Source organism: Astatotilapia calliptera, chromosome 13 (genome assembly GCF_900246225.1).
Source record: "Astatotilapia calliptera chromosome 13, fAstCal1.2, whole genome shotgun sequence".
Classification (NCBI taxonomy): Eukaryota; Metazoa; Chordata; class Actinopteri; order Cichliformes; family Cichlidae; genus Astatotilapia; species Astatotilapia calliptera.
The window spans coordinates 19,193,258-19,213,911 of NC_039314.1; the positions used below are offsets into that span (position 1 = coordinate 19,193,258).

At 38.4% G+C, this 20,654-nt stretch overlaps 1 protein-coding gene across 1 annotated transcript in view; it reads right to left on the bottom strand.

Annotated features, from left to right (window-relative positions):
- chrm3a (cholinergic receptor, muscarinic 3a) overlaps positions 1-20,654 on the bottom strand; it is an 81,970-nt gene that overhangs the window by 41,328 nt on the left and 19,988 nt on the right. Inside the window, exon 2 of the mRNA XM_026189907.1 lies at positions 15,971-16,085. The gene's annotated coding sequence lies outside the window, so the exon portion shown is untranslated. The remainder of the gene's footprint in view (positions 1-15,970; positions 16,086-20,654) is intronic.

A 20,654-nucleotide genomic window follows, 5' to 3' on the forward strand; every position in this document is an offset into this window, starting at 1 on the left:
CGCACAAAATGCATAAAACAGAACTAGATTGTTAACGATACCCCTCATAAAATGGATGGCCTGGCAAAACAGAAATAAAGGGAGTGTAAGGGGAACAGAAACAGAAAAATTCAATCCAAGGAAAAAGTTAGGAAGTTCCAAATGAAAACAGTGCTGGGTTTTTAGATTTGCAGAATATAAATTTTATTTTCAGACCTCTGCTTAACTCAAGAATACCAAGAGTAAACTAAGCAAAATCAAAGCTGAATTTCCTTAACAGCTGAACAGAACAATGAACAGGCTGATATGGCACCTTCGAATGATGAAGGTGCTATATCGGCTTTGACTCTGAGACTTAAATGACAAACAGATGGCATTCCTTGTGTTCGGTTTGGATTTCTCTTTGAAACCTTTGACAATCGCAGTGCTATGTTCTGCCAGCTAGTCAACCTCCCCTTCTGTTCCTCAGTTATGACATTTAATAATGGTCAGACAATGTTCCTGCAGAATATTATGTCACAATAAAGTTGACCTTTGACCTTGTCACTTCATAAAAATTATGAAGTGACAGATTTTTGTGAGGCAGTAGTGACCATGACCTCTGACCCCTAAAATCGGATTATTTCTTTATTTAAGTGACGTTTTTTTTAAACATTGGGAAATATGAACTTCCAGACATACCATGGCTGTAACACACCATGTTAAAATGTGTGGGAGACATAATAAAATTTGGCATATGAACACTGATGAATTTCCTTCTTCACTGGTATTAGTTTAAGTCTGTTGAGCATTTGACAAGGAGTTAAGTGCTAATGGAAAAGGTGCCAAATTGGCACTCAAAATATTTTGCTCAGAAGTTTCAACTTTTTCCATCTATCGGCTTAGATAATGTGGAAGATGAAATAATTCCTCATCATAATGATACAAAGCCGGGAAGGAAACAGGGTAAGGTTTACTGATTCATCACCATGGCGCTACAATGCATACCTAGATTTCTATCACTGATGAGAAGAGGAAACATTCCTAAGGGGTTGTGTAAACCAAATAACTAAACTCCTAAGACACAAGTTCAAAAGAGAAAAGGGAAGAAAAAAAGTGCTCATTTTGACAATTCTATTTACCCTTAATTAGTAATTTCAGAGATGCTGGAAGTTCATATTTGGACCGATAAGAAACATTGCTGTTTGAAACCTGCTCAGTTATTTCCTTCTTTTTTTGCCAAAAAAGTTATGAAGACAAGTGGATTACAAAGAAATATAAACTCAAGCACAAATATAAATTATGGATCCTACTTTTTTCATTTATGCGTAGCTTACACACAGCAGCCCATTTCCATTCACATTGAGTCAAACACTGTTGTTATCACAGTCGCTGGTGCCTGGTTTAAGGCAACAGGGAGTTTCACTCCAAAACTATCACAAAGAGATCTTGGCAAAAGACTCCTTTGCATCCCATTTAAAAAGCTGCATTTTTGCACTTTTAATGATCCGAAGTCCCATATTTGTAGATTTTACTGCCTAGACAGCCTAGTGAGAAACATAAAGCTCAAAAACACGACATGAACCACAAGTGTCCTGGATGACAAACCTGTAACTTACTTCACTGCTGCTGCTACAGCCTCCTAATTTGGACTTGCTCGCTCGAAGATGATCATTATCCTTGGCGTCTTACATTGCCAGTGTTTCAAGGCACCAACACAAATGGATGTGCATATCTCTTTGATACCAGCAGCATACGACAAAATAGCAGTATTTGTCACCCTGGGATGAGAGCATGCTGGGAGATGAAAAATATCTGGACTGAAATGGTTGAATAACCAACCAAAAGGTCAGGTTGTTGAAGTAGGTGTGATTCCATGCTGTTGTGTTGCTGGTAATAACACTTATGCTTACTTGGCAGTTGTACTGATCTAGCAGCAGAAATCTAAGACATGATCAAACATACATCGCCAGGTCACATACTGTACACATCCCAGCAGGCATAGCATCTGTAAAGACCATCACTATAATTAGGGAAACAGAGGACAAAGTGTAATGCTTAATATTGTCAAGTGAGTTAATCTCTCTTATGTTGCAGTCTGGTGTTGCTTCCAGCTGACGTCACGGAGAAGCTTACTCAGTACTAAGAAAATAATGTCATCCCACAGCTGGGCTTATACGGTACCATCAACACATCCTTTATTTTATTTTCATCACTGTGGTGTGTTCATGCTACAGATGCCAATAAAATTGTGGTAATGGAATTTTAGACCATCTAGTTCAGGGTTCTGCGTAGCATTTGTAATTTACAATTGCCAGGTAATGTTTCAAATGTTTCAAACAGCTTAACCCTTTAAGACCTACCATAGAACCAAGTCCGCCAGAGCTTATATTATATTTTTACATGCTGTGGAGCCATTTTTGGGAGCATTTCAAGTTGCTATACATCAATACAACCATTATAGCCCAGATTTTAATAATATGTATTCATTAAGTGCATAGTAATTACATAAATTGCAAAAAAGTGCAATAAACTACAAAAAAATTGAAAATCGTTTTTGCTTTTTTAACATATATTTGTAGTTAGAGAAATTTAAGAGGCTTATCCCTCAAAACTGTAAATACAAAAAAGTTGCACAAAATAGTTTCCCACCACAGGAAATTTATTTTGAGTGTCTTCATAGTTTTATTTTTGAAATACACCAATTTTTATACACTGCAGGAAAAACGAAAATAAATATTATACTGCAAATTTGCAAAAAAGCAGCATATGCATCAAAATAAACTATTTCCAGCAGTGCAATATGAGTCCTAAGCATCCCAGAAATGACACAGGAAGATGAGAGATTATTTTCAAAGGTATTGACAGCTAACTTACATATGGTAACTGGGAAATTTAAAGCTTAGGTAAGGTTAATATTTTCTGCACGCTGCACTGCTACATTGGATTGGATTCACCTATCTGCCAGATTCCACTTTGACCTCTGATATTAATGAAGATAAACACTTGGTTAGAAAAAATAATCCAAATTGATTAAGAAGGAAAATCTAATTGAAACTCAGAAACTCACCTTTTTCGTCTCCCAAATACATTCCGGCAGTGTGCATCAACAAACTGTATTGCCCTGTTCCACTCAGTAGTTTTTACTGTTAAAACCACTTCCAATGTGAATGAAGTAATTCTCACCCAGTACAAGTGCCCTTTAAACTGCTTTTAAAATGGTTGCTGTGTGTGTATTTCAGAACTGGGACTACAAAAAGAATTTTAAAATGACAACTTACAATAAAATTAAACTATGTTTTTATGTAAGCAAGCTAAACAATATACCAGGTATCTTAGAGCCAACTGCAAGGTAACCTGCAACCTGTAAAAAGTTCATACTAAAAGAAGTTTGAAGTTGGGTTTTTTTGTTGGTTTGTTGGTTTGTTTGTTTCTTTGGGGTTTTTTTTAATATGTTAAGCTATAAGCTATACAGACACTATAGCTTACAAAAGGCCAGTATGTAGAAGGTATCTATTAAAATTCCTGGAGTGTCTACTGAAAGGCTACTGTGTACAGGATCTATTAAATATTTCAAATGTGTGAAGATGTTAAAGCATTGGTACTGTCAATGCATTCACTGCCTACAGAATGACTTGTTGACTGAAGAACGGCACAACTCAAAAACCCAGCCTAAAAATATACTTGTGCCACAGGAGAAATGATAGAGAGATACATCTGGACACTGTCTCCAGTAGGTACGGGAGTCTGTGTGCTCTGGCTACTGAAATGGGAAGAACCATAAAGGCTTTAAGCTTTGTGTAAAGAGAACAAGGGGAAAACAGGACAAGGAGTTTCTGAAAAAGAAATCACCTTATAAAAAATTTCTCAAGTTTCATTCAGTTTGATAATACTTGTACTGTTTCCCCTTTAATTTTGACAGAATGGGCAGAAAAAAGAGTGGGTGGATATGACAAAAGAAAAGAGGACAGCTGTGCTGCTGTCAATTAACCAAAACTTATATACCTCACAAAAAGGTATTTAAATACTGATGAAAACCTTCTTAAAACTGATCCTCAGACTTTTTAATATATTATATCCATTATTTTATTACAAACTACATGTGCTGCAGTAACAAATAACTACAGCTGACCAAATACTAGGAGCATGCAAGGGACATTTCTTCCACACTAAAGTTCAAGATTGTTCAGATAAAAGTCAAAAGAGCTTGCAAAGAAAAGCGTCTGGACTTCTTTAAGTTACTTGAAGACGTTTCACCTCTCATCCGAGAAGCTTCTTCAGTTCTAAGGTCAAATGGTGGAGAGTCTCAGATATAAATGTGGTGTATGCTGTACAGTGCAGCGAGGAATGCCCAGACCTCTACACTGGAGAGACCAAACAGCCACTTCACAAGCGCATGGCACAACACAGAAGAGCCACCTCCACAGGACAAGACTCAGCAGTCCATCTGCATCTTAAGGATAAAGGACACTCTTTCGAGGATGCCAATGTTCACATTTTGGACAGAGAGGACAGATGGTTTGAAAGAGGAGTGAAAGAAGCCATCTATGTCCACTGTGAGCGACCATCTTTGAACAGAGGCGGGGGTTTACGACACCAACTCTCTGCCATCTATAATCCAGTTTTGAGATCCCTTCCCAGACGCCTTAATGCCCACTCACATCCTGGGCCATCTGATCTCAGGAATTCGCATGATAAGGTGGGGCCAGGTTTCACGATGAACACACCCGAAACTCTGGCTGATTGGGACCCACACCCAGTTTCACACCTTGGCTCAGGCGATTAGAGGATCATCAGGGGGTCCTTTTGTCCCTCTGTGGGGGGATACTCCCACTAGGTTTATATCTGGGACTCTCCACCATTTGACCTTAGAACTGAAGAAGCTTCTCGGATGAGAGGTGAAACGTCTTCAAGTAACTTAAAGAAGTCCAGACGCTTTTCTTTGCAAGCTCCTTTGACTACGATGACCTGGATGACTGAGAACCTTCACAGGCATGTTCAGATAAAAGTGTCGTTTTGGTATGTTTCCTTTTCTAGTCTAGTCAGTACAGGAGATAAGAAACATTTTTCAAAAAGTAAAAGACGCACATAAAATAGCTCAGACTTTCACAGAAAGCTGGTGGGTATTGGAAAGGAAAACTGTGAGGACAGCTGTGACACTTTGTATTAAACTTCATACTTGAAGGACGCTCTTCTTTGGATGTTGGCTGCCCTTTTTTCCTTTCTCAGTCAAAATTATCCTTAAATTTCCTAGATAATGTTTAGGTCCAGGCTCTTGGGAGGCCAGTCCATGACAAATAGTGTTTGATTGTGTGTGTGTTTTTTATCCAGTCTTGATTTACTGCAATGACAGTGTGTTTAGTATCATTGTCAAGCTGATAAATGAAGCTGTTGCCAATCAGATGCTTTCCAGATGGTATTGCCCGTTGGTTTAAAATATGACTGTATTTTTCTGTGTTAATCATTCCTGGTATCTTGAAATGATTCCCAACACCACTGGCTGAAATTCAGCCAAAACCATTACAGAGCTTCCACTGTGTTTTACAGATGGCTGTAGAGACTTACTGTTGTATCTCTCTCCTCACCTCCACTGTACAAAGGTTTGAACAAAAATTTCTAATTTGGATTCATTACTTTATAAGATCCATTGCCACTGATTTCCAGTCCACTTCTTGTGTAATTTGGCCATCCTCGGCATTTTCTCTCAGTTTCCCTTTCTGAAGAAAGAGTTCTTGACAGTCATCCTTGCACTGAGACCATTTCCGTGGAGGCTTTGGCTAACAGTTGATCGATCAATAGAGGGCTCAGATGGATCTCTTAGGTCCTGTGGCAGGTCTTTTGTATTTTTTTTATGAAGGACATAACTTTCAAATACTGTTCACCTGCTACTAAAAGTTCTAGTTTCTAGGCCTGGTCCTTCTTCTTTTGTTCTTCACTTGCCAATATACACCATGCTGAAATATGCCATTTTCATCTTTGAGAATGCTCTTTTAATTTTAGAACACATTTTATACTCTCAGTAAAAAATGCTGCATGTTACGTGCAGACTCACCACTGGTCCATATCTTGAGTTATGTCTTTTTTTATACTCGAATGGACGGTGTTGTGTGTTCTTAATGACCACTGATAAGTGGCTCAACAAAAACAGTTAAAAACAGCATTCTTCTGAAAAAGGTCACGTAGAAGGACTGAATAGAAATTAACTGAAAAAGCACCCGATGTCTAAAGAGAAACTTCAAAAGACCGTCCGAGAAACACAAGAATATCTGGCTATTTGGAAGCCAGAAGGCAAAGAAATTAGAGGTGGCTCGAGCCTTTTTGCACACTACTGTACCTCCATCAAATGTACTGAGCGAGAGTATAGCTGTAAGACAAGTAATATAAGGCTTAGGGTAACAAGAAGGTGATAATGAAATCTTTTTATCTAATGGAAAAAGTGCCTGAAAATCATAATAACCAGCCAAACAGCTTCTAAACAGGTTTACAAGATTATTGAAGGCATAAGACTTGAGATCTTTTTGAAATAGAAAAAAACACTACACTGAAATCACAAATCTCTGTGGGGCAAACATATTGACAGAAAGAGGCAGTAATTGGAGCCAAAGCTGGATTTGGACAAAGCAATCAGTGAATGAAGTGGTAAAGTGCAGGAATGGGACTTGGCTAAAGGGTTATGCAATATGGCTGGAAACCAAAAACGACTCATTACGTGCATCATGCTAGGTGCCATAATTGACTAAAACCTCAGTGGATGAGTTACTGGGTTAGGGTTAGGCAATAAACATAATAGGAGATAAAAAAAAACATCACATGCATCCAAAAAAAAGAAGCCAATCACTCTGCTGTAGTACACTTAACTGGGAATGATACAGCACTCAGGCTCAACATGCACCTCTAAGCCTTTGCTTATGTACCATGCCAGCTTCTTTAATCTGTCCCCTGGGGCTTCACCTCATACCAACAGGGACACTCCATCTCAGTGTCCTCTAAAGCAGACAATACATATAACCCAAATATGTGTTGGGTTTTTATGTTTGCTTTCTTGTTTTTACTATATTGTGGTCTGGTTTAATACGTTCTGATTAATTAATAATAACATCTTTTTCAGTTACCTTTCTCACTCACTATGCGTTAATAGACCTCTCGGGCTCTTCCTTCGCTTTCCGCTACCAGTCACCGCAGATAGCTGCCCCTCCCTGAGCCTGGTTCTGCCGGAGGTTTCTTCCTGTTAAAACTGAGTTTTTCCTTCACACTTTTTCCAAAGTGCTTGCTCATAGGGGGTCACATGATTGTTGGGTTTTTCTCTGTATGTATTATTGTAGGGTCTACCTTACAATATAAAGCGCCTTGAGGCGACTGTTGTTGTGATTTGGCGTTGTATAAATACAACTGAAAATTTAATTGAACATAAAAATGCAGAGTAAGTATTCCAGTGCATATATACAAAGTGACAGGTAAATAGTAGAAATTAAAAAAGCAGTTTCCATGCTTCTGTTGCAACATGATTTAGCAGAGTTATTGTGTTTCTCCAGTGATGTGATTGGTATTTGACTTTCAGTGTTGGGGACAAAAAGGCTGGCGAAGTCCTTTCCAAGCTGTCCGGTCCCAAGAGAGCCAATTTCAAAAACAGCACTTTGAAATGTATCGGATCATTATTTAAATTGAATTCCATCCACTTGGATGGCATCATTTGCATTTATATACACAGATACACTGTTAAGGAAAAATGGGCTCCTCATTTGCCAGAGATAAAGAGTTTTCAAGCAAAGTGAAAACAACAATCACTACAGTGTTTCAAAATGCCCTAATCCTACTGTCGCCAAGTATCATCAAATCTTTGTGTGGACAGAGTTTAGCACAAGTGTGTGTGTGTGTGTGTGTGTGTGTGTGTGTGTGTGTGTGTGTGTGTGTGTGTGTTATTAGAGATTTCCTAACTCTTAACTTAGTGAGAGATTATTATTTAATTGCAAATACGAGCCCCTGAGAACTGCAGCTGAATACCAAATAGGTTTTTATAATGTTTGAAGTATTGTAGTACAGAGCCCACTAGCTAATGAAGTCCCAATGGAATGGTTTCCCTAACTATAATTCACCTTTTGTTCTCACAAATGCTTCATCAGTTCCCCAGATCAAGTTAGGATATGCAACAACACATGGTGGATAGATTACGCCAGAAACGAAATAAATATATATAGTGTGGCTTCAAAAATGGAATCAATGGTACATTTTCGTAAAGATAATTGATTGATATGCTATACAACAAACAGAAATAACCAAATAATTCATTTATTACATATTAAATAATTACGAATTAATTATTTAATATGTTCTGTCATTTATCTTAAGGATTTCTTGTAGAGCATATATTGGTGAAGCAATAATTACTGCTCAGGTCTTATGACAAAGGACATTGCCTGCGAATAAAGTTAAAAACAATGAAACAATCCAACTTTTGTAAATTCTTTTGCTAGAAAACTGATTTTGTCAGGTGACCAGTTAGTATAGGGTACATATCTGAAGCTTTCTTGAATTTCAATGAAGCTTTTTTTTTTTTTAATCCCCCAGTGACCTTTTAAATTACTAGTTTTGGATAAACAAAACTCAAAGCACTTTAAACCATAGTGATTACAATCTGCCACCATAGATTGTGCATGTCCAATAAAATCTAACAAAGAGACAAATGGCTGAGATGGATGAAATGAAACAAACTGAGACAAACACATTACTTTAGACAGGTAATGATATTCTAAGAAATGAGGTGACAGAAATGGTTTATCTGTGCCTTCCTACACAGTCACAAATGTGTTTGTCCATATCTCTTGTATAACCACGTCCATGCCTCCTGTTACTCCAAACCCAAATTAAATGCACGCTGACTGAATCCTATCCAGTGCTTGAGTGCTTTTAACCACATTTGCTGTTGGAACCACCCTCACAGATGTGCTGCTTGGTGACAAACCCACTGTAAACCCACTGAACTCTTCATAGCATTTACACTGCATGCATGCACCATTTCATTAGTGATAAATGAGCCTTGCCTTTGGCCAATTAATGCTTTTTTTAATGTTTGCTTGATTTTTCATGTTTTTTGGGGTGTTTTTTGTGTGTGTTTATTTCACTTATAGCGATTGCATGGATTGTAGCCTGAGGTATCTACTGTCAAATGAATGCAAGTCTGATATCAATCATTGCTTCAGTGAGAGACCAGATTTCCATTAAGAGTCAACCTCACCCAAGGCTACATCATTTGATGCAAACTTTTCAGGAGAAGATGAGGTTATATTTTATCAGAAAAAGTTCTGCAGCACTATGCACCAAATAAATAATATTATCACAACCTATCATCCCTATGTAATTTATACTCAGGGGTTGGACTTCATTACTTTTATAGTTTTTTTATCATATTCTTTTTTAATTTTTTGTCTTTATTTACAAAACAACAAGACTTACTCAAGATCTTTTCTAATGTCAGGTCACAAGCTACTGTAATTCAAAGGTTTTATCACCAGTTTGAAGTCAGTGAATAGATAAAGCAGCACATACATAGTTAAAATAATACACTGATGATAAAGGAACTGGTACTTATATAGCATGTTTTTTACTCTGAGCAATAGGCTTTCGACTACAACCCCCGTTTACACTTTTATACAGCACTTTTTTATTGTGACACACACACACACCAGGAGCAACTTGGGGATCAATATCTCGCACTACTGATACTTCAACATGAAGACCGAACAAGCTTATTATTATAATGCGACCTACCTAAAATGCTACTTCCTTAGCATTTTTTTGCAGAAGTGTTTGCTATTAGCAAAGAATAAATAACAGAAATAATTATCACTAATGTAACTTGAGACCACACAACCGAAATACCAGCCTCTCCACTTATGAATCCAACACAAATATTCATTTCATTTGTCAAGTGACAGCCTGTCGCCCTCTTTGTGACACTTGTACTTTGCCTTTAACAATATTTTTGGGGTTCTTTTTTTAAAAGCAAATCTTGATCCAATTAAATCACACGCATACTGCTTTTCCCAAGCAATGCTGCCTATTCACATTGCACATTATTAAGCATCACATTTATTATTGTACATCTAAGTATTGGTAGCAGCATTTGTGTTTTTGCATTGTGGTTGTTGTCATCTGCTAAATGTCATTATTATTACAGCTGATTATTTTTTACTGTCTTGTGTGTGCTGATATTTTGTTTTTGCAGATAATAACTTACAGATGTTGAGCAACTGCCACTGAGGACTGCTACCCTACATGGGCCTTCACAAAAGCAAAGTGTCTTGATTGTGCATCTAAATTAAGATCAAGCGCACTTCACCATCATTTTTAGATGGGTAGTTTAAATTTAGTAGTCTACAGAGATTTCAACGATTAGATATATTTTTTCAAATTTGGACAAATAGTTTTGAATAATCATCTTGTCATAGTTGTTATAATAGCCCACAAAAATGCCAAAACCAAAAATATATTGATCCTATTAACAAGCACCAACTGTGTTTTAATCAGCAGCTGAAAACATTTAGCAACAAAGCTGGTAAGTTTAAATGTTTTAATGAATTGCATGATTGTTAGTAACTGGTTGGTAATAAAATTTGGTGTCACTAGGATTTAAAAATTCATTATGACCTTATATTGTATTGCAATGCAGTTGGTCTGAGAAAGATAATGGGATCGGCTTTCAGGTTTTTGAAGGTCTAGGCTGTGACAGGAGACTTCAGCCAATCACAGGTCTTTTCAGATTGAATTAGCTGAGTGCATGAATAATAATTTACCCAGGAAAGGCTCGGTTTTTGTAGTTCCGCCTTTGTACGCCACAACAGTTGACTTTAAATCGCACACAATCCAGATGTGATCGAAGTGACGACTTTCAGCTTTTATTCAAAGTGTTTTAATTGCATTTTTATTAACTGTTCAGGAATTAAAGTCAGTTTTATCCATGGCTATTAGACTCATATTAATGTAGCTCCTCAGGCAGGACTAATCAGAGCCTTCCCAGGCAGGCTTGCAGGATAATACCGGATCATGCTGTTTTGATTGACTGGAAGAAAGAGTTCTCCTACCACTTCATTATACCCCTTTACCTCATGAGAAGTCATCTGCACACATGATTTCTTTTAACTAAAATCTACAAGAGGTGACACTTTTGATGAACTAGAAAATAAGAACTCAAGTAGCAGATGTGGGGGGCTGTACTTTGTGGAAATGATGCTTTGAGCTAAATTCTACCATCAGCATGGTACTGTAACATTCTCATAGTCAGCTATGAGCCTCTGTACACCACCACACATGGGTTTTAAATCAAACCACTAAGATGTGATTGAAGTGCAACCTTCCAGCTTTAATTCAAGATGTTTTACAAAACTTCTGCAGCTGTTTAGGAATTGGAAAAAATGTTATACAGGGAGTGCAGAATTATTAGGCAAATGAGTATTTTGTCCACATCATCCTCTTCATGCATGTTGTCTTACTCCAAGCTGTATAGGCTCGAAAGCCTACTACCAATTAAGCATATTAGGTGATGTGCATCTCTGTAATGAGAAGGGGTGTGGTCTAATGACATCAACACCCTATGTCAGGTGTGCATAATTATTAGGCAACGTCCTTTCCTTTGGCAAAATGGGTCAAAAGAAGGACTTGACAGGCTCAGAAAAGTCAAAAATAGTGAGATATCTTGCAGAGGGATGCAGCAGTCTCAGAATTGCAAAGCTTCTGAAGCGTGATCATCGACCAATGAAGCGTTTCATTCAAAATAGTCAACAGGGTCGCAAGAAGCGTGTGGAAAAACCAAGGTGCAAAATAACTGCCCATGAACTGAGAAAAGTCAAGCGTGCAGCTGCCAAGATGCCACTTGCCACCAGTTTGACCATATTTCAGAGCTGCAACATCACTGGAGCCAAAGTAAGAAAGGCTGAAAGACGACCACCACTGAACAAGACACACAAGCTGAAATGTCAAGACTGGGCCAAGAAATATCTCAAGACTGGTTTTTCTAAGGTTTTATGGACTGATGAAATGAGAGTGAGTCTTGATGGGCCAGATGGATGGGCCCGTGGCTGGATTGGTAAAGGGCAGAGAGCTCCAGTCCGACTCAGACACCAGCAAGGTGGAGGTGGAGTACTGGAGCTCAACTCCCAGTCCTACTGCCAGTTTCTGGAAGACACCTTCTTCAAGCAGTGGTACAGGAAGAAGTCTGCATCCTTCAAGAAAAACATGATTTTCATGCAGGACAATGCTCCATCACACGCGTCCAAGTACTCCACAGTGTGGCTGGCAAGAAAGGGTATAAAAGAAGAAAAACTAATGACATGGCCACCTTGTTCACCTGATCTGAACCCCATTGAGAACCTGTGGTCCATCATCAAATGTGAGATTTACAAGGAGGGAAAACAGTACACCTCTCTGAACAGTGTCTGGGAGGCTGTGGTTGCTGCTGCACACAATGTTGATGGTGAACAGATCAAAACACTGACAGAATCCATGGATGGCAGGCTTTTGAGTGTCCTTGCAAAGAAAGGTGGCTATATTGGTCGCTGATTTGTTTTTGTTTTGTTTTTGAATGTCAGAAATGTATATTTGTGAATGTGGAGATGTTATATTGGTTTCACTGGTAAAAAATAAATAATTGAAATGGGTATATATAAGGCTAGGCAGCGCCTGTATCACCTACGACAACTGAGGAAGTTCAGGGTCTCTCCAAAGATCCTCAGGATTTTCTATACAGGCGCTGTGGAGAGCATCCTCACACAGAACATGACATCGTGGTTTGGGAACAGCTGTGTGAAGGACCAAAAAGCTCTCCAGAGAGTGATCCGTACAGCAGAACGCTGCTGCAGGATTGCTCTCCCCCCGCTTCAGGACACCTACACCAGGAGATGCCGGACTAGAGCAGCGCAGATACTGAAGGACCCGTCCCATCCTGGCAACAAACTGTTCCAACTTCTGCAATCTGGTAGAAGGTTCCGCATCTTCCGGGCAAGGACAGAGAGACTCAAGAGGAGCTTCTATCCCCAAGCCATCCGTGCCCTAAACACACACACCCGCCCTCTCACAGAATTCACCTGCTTGCTGCTACTACTGCACATTCACCCAATGTATATAATATATATATATATATATATATATATATATATATATATATATATATATATATATATATATATATATATATATATATATATATATTAGTGCTGTCAAAATTATCGCGTTAATTGTTAAGATCAACGCGAAATGTTTAATGCATTAAAAAAATTTAACGCTGATTTTGTTTTTTTATTAATTTCCTGTAATCTAAGACTTTTAAATTCATGAGCACCTCTGGAGGAGGGGGCAACAGTGTGCTATGCTGGCGTTTGGCCTGACAGAAATGATTAGAAGAAGAAGAAGAAGTGACACCATGCTACTATCTAGCTAACACTAGCTAACACACGCAAGCATGGACGAGGGCGGACTTTTGGGTGGAAAGTTTCTCTTTAAGAAGTTGCCTGATGGCTTGTTGGACAAAATGAGAGTAAGATGCACAATTTGCAACGCTGAATTCAAGTACCACAGAAGCAGTTCATCACTGGCGTATCACCTGAGAGCAAAACACCCAACTGAATCCACCTCTACGGGACCTCGCCAGTCTACGCTTCAGGAGTATGGTGCTTGTGGACGAATAACAAAAAATGTGAGAGAAAAGGTAACCAATTCCTTGGTTGTTTGGATAGCTAAAAACTGCCGACCAGTTAGCATAGTAGAAGATGATGGACTGAGAGAAGTCATTCGTGCTGCATCAGGAGATGAGTGTTACAATCTGCCCTCGAGAGGAACCATTGTGTCGAGACTGCACACTTTGTATGGGGACCAGAGGGCTCAGCAGTCCAGCAAGCTTGTGCAAGTAAGGAATGTCGCTCTCACCGGAGACCACTGGACTTCGGTGAACAACAATAATTACTTAAAATATAAAGAATAAAAAAATGTAATTGGAGCCAGGCTATTAATAAAGTAATTGAGATTAATCGCAATTAATAACAGAAAATTGTGAGATTAGTTAGTTAATTTTTTTTAATCTATTGACAGCACTAATTTATATATATATATATATATATATATATATATATATGTTCTTCCTCTACACACACACACACACACACACACCAATTTTTTTGCACATGTCGAGGAGCGTGTCAGGCTACATTTCACTGTGTGTTATACTTGTATAACTATGCATGTGACAAATAAAGAACCTTGAACCTTGAACCTATATTTGTTTTTTGTTAAGTTGCCTAATAATTATGCACAATATTAGTCACCTGCACACACAGATATCCCCCTAAAATAGCTAAAACTAAAAACAAACTAAAAACTACTTCCAAAAACATTCAGCTTTGATATTAATGAGTTTTTTGGGTTCATTGAGAACATGGTTGTTGTTCAATAATAAAATTATTCCTCAAAAATACATCTTGCCTAATAATTCTGCACTCCCTGTACATAGTGGCCCATTTTCAGAATTGCCTTTTATATTTTATCACTACAATTTTAAATATGAGTCCCAAGTAGATGTTGGTGCAAGTGAGGAAGGCCTTCATTAGGCTGAAAGAAAAAAAACGACAACAAATTTAAACAAATCAGATAAATACCAAAAATTTTAGGCATAGCCAAATCAATAACTTGGTAAATTCTTAAAAAGAATGAACGCACTGGCCAACTCCGCAATACCAAAAAGCCCAAAAAACCAAAGAAGGCAACCACAGTAGAAAATAACAGAATTATTTTATGGTTAAGTAAAACAAATTTACAACATCTAATCAAGTCAAAAGGAAAGGGGAACTCCAGGGGAAGTAGGAACGTCCTTGTCAGAGTGAGCAATAAAGAGGCACCTTCGTGAATGTAAATACAGAGTTTACAACAAGCAGCAAACCACTGGTTATACTCAAGGAAAAGAAAGACATTTCTGAAAAGAAATCTCTGGGCAGATTAACTTGTACCAGAATGAAGGGAAGAGATCGAGGAAGACACAAACTGCTTGTGATCCAAAGCATACCACAATATCTGTCAAACATAATCGAGGCAATGTTATGGCATGGGCATGTATGGCTGCCAGTGGAAGCGGGTCACTAGTGTCTATTAATGCTGTTACTATTGATAGAAGCAGCAGGATGAATCTTGGAGTGTAGAGGGCTATACTCTCTCCTCAGATTCAGACAAATGTTGCAAAACTGATCAGACAGCATTTCACAGTGCAAATAGTGATAATGACCCAAAGCATAGTGACAGTTAGTTAGTTTTGAGCTTCTAAAAACAGGAGACTATGCATAAAGTGGCTCTAATGAATAAACAGTGAATGCAGGTCTTTTTTGTAAAACCCCCTGAATTAAAGCTAACGGCTAAACACTAGTGTACAGAGGCAAAACTACAAAAATTCTGTCTCTGTTCAACAAATTATAGACCTAACTGTATAATAAGTTCACACAGGAAGTGAGACCACTGGTGAAATGGGTTGAGTAGAGGGCTGCCAAAAGAATAAGTATAAGCCATATGGCTATGCTCATTTGCTCAGAAGGACTTAAAACGCTCAGGGGGAGGAAAGAGCTGCAGGAGGAGTGCTCACACACACTAATACAACCTGCATTGTGTCTCTTTTTCTAAATGATACTAAAAGAAAAAACAGATTTAGTCATAAAAGAAAAATATACAATTTTAATTGGGAAATGACATTTTTTTTGCACTTAAACCTTTTTTGCAGACCAAAAGGAACAATTGTAAGCATAGCTCATTCAATCAGCGCTTTATGGTGCTAGAAAAAAAATCAACAAAAAAACCATAAATCCATGCTGAGCTTTTTTCCTAAAAAGGTAGTAAATATAAAACTGTACAATTTTTTTATGTCTTCTGTTTTAGAGGACTTCATTTAAATGTCTAAAACAAACTTTTGCATTAAGCAGCAGGTCAGCTAACACGGGGGGAAGATGGTGTCATGGGCCAACAGGAGATTCTCTCACTTTTAACTCACCAAATAATTTGTGGAGGTGAAATTCTTGGAGGTCACCTTTCAGCAGAGTGCCTTTTGGTGTCCATGCTGTGTACTGGGGGTGCACGATTATCCTCCTCCAGCCGGATCATGGCGTCTGGAAGGCAGACAGGGAGCAGGGGGCAGAAATAAGGACAGGAAACAAGATAATGTGTTAAAAACACACGTGTCCAAATTAGGAAGTGAAACACGTATAGCACGTCTTGTAGCTTTTCATCTGAAGGTCAATCATTAACAGGTGGATAGTCTGTAATATTAATTTCAGTTCGGTCACAAATGACCAGTATTTGTCTCCAGAAATTAAACATTTCAGCTTTAAAAATAAAGCCAAATGTCTTTATTCTGTAACTAAGCATATAACGCAGCCAAATAGCTCATATTGCCCTCCAAAATAGCTTGACATCCCCTGCAATGCTAAAATATTTCTTTATGTTTTATTTATGCAATATGTTACAATCAAGGATCTACTCAAATCGTGTGGCTACCATTCCCCACTGGATAATATCTGTCAAAGGGAAGAATGGCACGTCTTCATGTCTAGGGAAGTGTTCATGCCTTATATAGTCTTGGTCTAGTAGAGTTGCTTGCTGTACATAACTGGATCTAGCCACAGGCTAAGGAAGCAGACCTTCTGAGAGCTCATTAAAACAGTCTTCAAGTGAATGTACTATAAAAGAATGAGCTTGCCATTACAAATAATCAGAAGTAATGGAGCGGTTCCCACACTGAAAAAACATTTATTAAAAACGGAAGTCATAGCTGGCTTGGATGAGTAAATGAAAAAGGGTTACGGAGAGGAAGAAGGCCAAGGCACGGGCTTGATACTAATATTCAAACAATTCACAAACACCTCCAGCATTGTGAAATAAATGAGCATACCGGTCTCATTTTCGTGTTACATACAAATTACACCTCAAAGGTCAATCGAGGAAATATTTCCTTTCTAATGGGAAGTTGCATGACATTTCTAAGCAAGGACGACTCTCTACAGTGACTTCTTTTTTTAGTAACACTGACATTTTCAGTGGCTGCATGAGCACTAAAGTGAAAACAGGCAAATTTAAATACAAATGAACAACTGTTTTGTAGGATTTAAAATGAGACATTTTAACAACATGGAGTATTTCATCCTAATACCAATGACCGTGCTTGGCCTATCTGCTTCACAGTTTAGCAGAGTCTGCAGAGGCGTTCTCAAGTGAGACCGAACGAGACAATTACCATTTTCAAGTTTCCACTTTAAATCTGTAACAAGACTTGATCTGAGTCTCAGTTTATAAGAAATACCCAATGAATGAGGGGGCTTTTCCCACAATAATGTGAAATGGTAATTATCCAGATATGAGAATGTCGACGTACAATAGCTCATTAGTACTCTGTTACAGAGATGTTTTATACGGTACATGTGAAGGGCACTGCTTTAAAGTAACAGATAAAAGGTCAAGTAATTATATAAGTTTTAGTTCATAGTTTGAATTAAAACTGTTCTGAAGGAGGAAACTGAATCGTTCATGTTCAAAATGCAACTGTGGGCCCTTTGAAAAGAAGCTCATGTTGTATCGGAGATTGAGCATTGGTGCAGGCGATTAATGCCTGCACCAGGCGCAGGCATTAATCGCCAAATAGAATAAAAAAACCTGACAACATTTTTCCTGATCTCTGCTCTCTGGTCTTGTTGTGTTGCTCCAGCTGGTTAAAAAAAAAATGTAACCGACTTAGCATTAGTTCACGATTCAAACACGAGAAATATATGAGCTTGAAAATACAAAGTTGACGTGCATTTCGTTAAACAGTTGCAAGAAAACATGTGCAGCAGTCAGCAATCAAAGTTCACCGCATATTGTCCAAAAAATTATGTGAGAAAATGTAATTACAAACCCAGACATGTCAATTCATTTTTATCTCCCAAGTATTAGAGTACTATAGTATCAGTACTATATGTCCATGCTACAGTATCAGAGCTGTGATTTTAGCCAGCAGATAAGTGTTTGGGGTGGTGTTTAGCACTGTTGCCTCGCAGCAAGAAAGTCCTGAATTTCGCTCAACTCCACCATTCTTTTCAGTTACTTCCTCCCACAGTACAAAGACATGCAGTAGTTGGGTTAGGTTAATACCTATAGTAGCAGCCCCCCCACCCCCCTCAAAGTCTCATATCTCTCTTTTTCCAAAACTGAGCCTCTTATCTCACCCAGCTTTGGTCCAATATAAATCTACAAGCAGCCCTCTTCAATTTTATTGGCCAAAAATCCATTCATATCACTTTTCACTGAATGTTTATCCTAAACTGTGAGAGCAGAAAAGTGAGAACAACTGCACAGGCCCTAGTAAAACTGCCCTTGATTAATGTGTTTTAGGATTTATATTTAAGTCAAATAGTCAGTGTTGGGTTAATTTAAGAGCCTCAAGTTTTGCTGGGACATGATAGAAAATAGGGTTCAAACTTCACTAAAGAAAAAAAAATGTTTACTCTACTGCGATAAATGCTACAAATGACTCAGTTTCTGCATGCAAGGGTCTGCAAGAGCCTCAGTGAGCGTGTTATAAATGTATGGAGGAGTATATATTGTCTTCAGCTGTAACACTGCATATGGGAATGTGTAGGAGCAAAGCAGTTTGTATGAATGTGCCTGTGAGAGTGGCAGAAACATAGACATCCACAGAAAGACAGAAAGAAACAGTCTGTTTCTTATGGTTGAACTGCAGTTGAGATTCAGCCAAGGTCATCCTCTTACTTATGACATACATGGAGCCAGACTGAGCCTCTCACTTGGACGCTCTCCATCTGCTCCCACTGATAAGACTGGCTACTTCATGAGCAGCAGACAGACACTACAGCTCTGTATTGTGTATTATATACAGCGGTAATGTCATTAAACCACATTAAGGTTGTCTTAATTTGCCATAAAGATGATAGACAACATACACATGGTATATAGTGTGTGCTAGTATAAGCATAGTATAGATGTTTATCTTCCTAAAAAGTCCACTTTATAATATTTAAAATGCACTGGGATTTAAATGTGGGGTAGATGAGCTACTGCAAGGACAATACTCCTAAGTTAAAAGAGCTGTCATGCCACAAAGGTGGACACGGATCATCTGTTAATTGGTTTATGCATATGAACTGGAAAACTAATTTGTAGGCCATCAAAGACGGCTGAAAACGGCTTAACCAAAATAATAAGACCTTAACTGGACTATGCAGACTGCACACATTCCACACACTTTTCCTCAGTGTCTTCTGAAACTCATAGTTACAAGTTTAATATGTGTGCAGCTGGCTGGCCAGCAGAGCTGCTCTGCCTTCTCCCGATCAACACTCAGTCACCACTTTGTGAGCTAAAGCTTGCTTTAAAATTTATGAGAGGGGAAGAAAAAGAAAATCTTTCTGACATATCAGTGAGGACAATGAGGATTTTTTTGTAAGCCTTCTGTTTTCTGTGCTCAGAGAAGCACACGAATTCCAGATTGGCTTTGTGAAGGACAGCAGCAGCCCCAACAGTAATACTGTATGGGTGAGACATTAATGCCTAAAGAGATTAGAGAGGCACCGTTGTGGCAGTCTTTAAAAAAAATGCATGATAGTGATAATAGATATCCGCGTTTAAGAAAGCTGCAATAAACTAATAGGGAGTCAAATTCACAGCACTGTGAGGAAGTTTTGTTTTACACACGCTGAACATAAATATGATTGGCAGTCTTCTGTCAGTTGTCTTTCCATGACACATCAAACAAATAACAGATTGTTAAATCGGGCTAACAAGCAAAAAGGTTCCTATGTCAAACCACAGAAACCTTGACAGCAGCCTGACCACAGGCACAATGTTTTCTTCATTAAAATTTCACACTGTTAAAATGAGTGAAATTGTGAACCATCTGCTTAAACACTGTCATGTCCTCACGCGAACACATACAGTGGTCTTGTAAAGGGCTACATTCAAAACTTCAAACAAATGGCTAAAATCCAGGCAAGCTTCCCTGACGGCAAAAGGTCCACAGGCTGATCACCATAACTACAGCTGATGATCTCAACATGCGATGCTTCCTGTTAAATGAGCCTTAGCCCATGGAGGTGGACCAATTGGCAGGAAATGAGAACAAATTGATTGGGAAACAGATGGAAGAGAAGCAGCCACTATAAAGCCCATGAGGCTTTAAAGGAAGGAAAGAGTTGAGGGTTGGAAATGAAAATGAGGCAGAGAGACTGAGAACTGAGAGCAAACAGCATGAAATAAAGGGCAGATAAAATGAACTACGGGACATAACTTTTAAAAGCTTGGAAGAGAATAAAGAGATTCCACGTTGAAATCAGAGAACTTAAACCTGAGATCTAAATTGGTTTCACTTCATTCACTGAGAGCAAAAAGTAAAACTTTCAACTGTGGCGTTTGCTTTTCTGTCAGTGACACATTTTGAACACATTGCATGTGATCTGCTTCGTGAAGTTAAAAATATTGCAAATTGTCTGCATGATAGATATTTGCTGTGTATTGCTTCCAGGAAACAAGACATTGAACAAGGCCTTGAAAATTTGCCAAGGCATTCTCACTCTCGTACGTTTGTTAAATCTTCTTCTCTCTGAAGTGGTCCACACCGAGACAATATCTACACCGTCAGAGCCAATTTTTAGACTGATTTAAGAGTCATTCAATTTTTGTTTTCAGAT